Genomic DNA, 1,139 nt, shown 5'->3' on the forward strand with positions numbered 1-1,139 from the left:
CTCTGAACAAATTATTTACAGTTTGAGTAGTACATTTACAAACTGAATATACATACATAATGAAGTGCATCTGGTATAATAAAATGCATTTTCAGTAAATAAAGGCTAGAGCCATTACCTAAAATCATTTAAAAGACGTTTGAAACTAAGTCACAAGTTGGGTCAAAGCTCTTTTGCATGCAGTGAAAATGCTCTTCAGCGTACTATTTTATGTCCCCTTTAATTAAACTAAAACACGATTTAATTGCCTAATATTTACAGGCACATATTCCAAAGTGCTGATCCCAAACTGGCAAGCCTTTTACCTTGCTATTTAGTGCTAGTTCTGGGACTGTCTTGAGCTCAAGGTCCCCCCAAAAGGTACAGCCCATCTCTAGGACAAACTCATGAAAGTCAGAAATAACTTTCCAGGCAATCCTGCCAGAACTAATCGACAAGGTAACCTGGAAAGCTAAACACACACACACACACACACACACACACACACACACACACACACACACACACATCTCTTCCTCATAAGGAATTTTCCATTCTGTGTTATAACTCAACTGGTGATGACATGTTCTCTTGTTATGTGTGTGTAATTTTCTAACTACAGGCACAGGCCAGCAACCTTTCATAACTGATGTCCTCCGCGTCCTTGAAGATGTCCTCTTGCCAGCGCTTATTTCAGATTAGGCCTAAAGCGTAATGTTCTAAGGATGCCAGACTACTGGTTCGTCATCTCTGTATCTGGTACCAATAACATCTTCAGCAGAATAGTTCCTTAATGGAAGACTTGGGAATACCAACAATAAAAGTTCTTTTTATTTGGTTATTTGATTATTGATTTATTCGCTGTGTTATCGTTCCATAAGTTGCACTTGAATTGCGAGATACCATGGAAATAAAATTAGCATTGTTTTCTGTAGAACATAGAACACATTCTGCATCTAAAGAACTTCACGTTCAATTAAATTATTTTGCAATCGACAGCCTCACATTTCAAAGCATTGATATTTATAGAAAACGAATCTGGGTTTATTGTTGTACCTATTTATTATTAGGTGGAAAACATAATAAAGAAAACGGCGATGCATGAAGGATTGCATAAATAACATTCTACGGTTTCAAAGAAAACAAAGGTTCATGAGAGA

The sequence above is a fragment of the Macrobrachium rosenbergii genome, chromosome 1 (assembly GCF_040412425.1).
Source record: "Macrobrachium rosenbergii isolate ZJJX-2024 chromosome 1, ASM4041242v1, whole genome shotgun sequence".
In the NCBI taxonomy this organism is placed as follows: Eukaryota; Metazoa; Arthropoda; class Malacostraca; order Decapoda; family Palaemonidae; genus Macrobrachium; species Macrobrachium rosenbergii.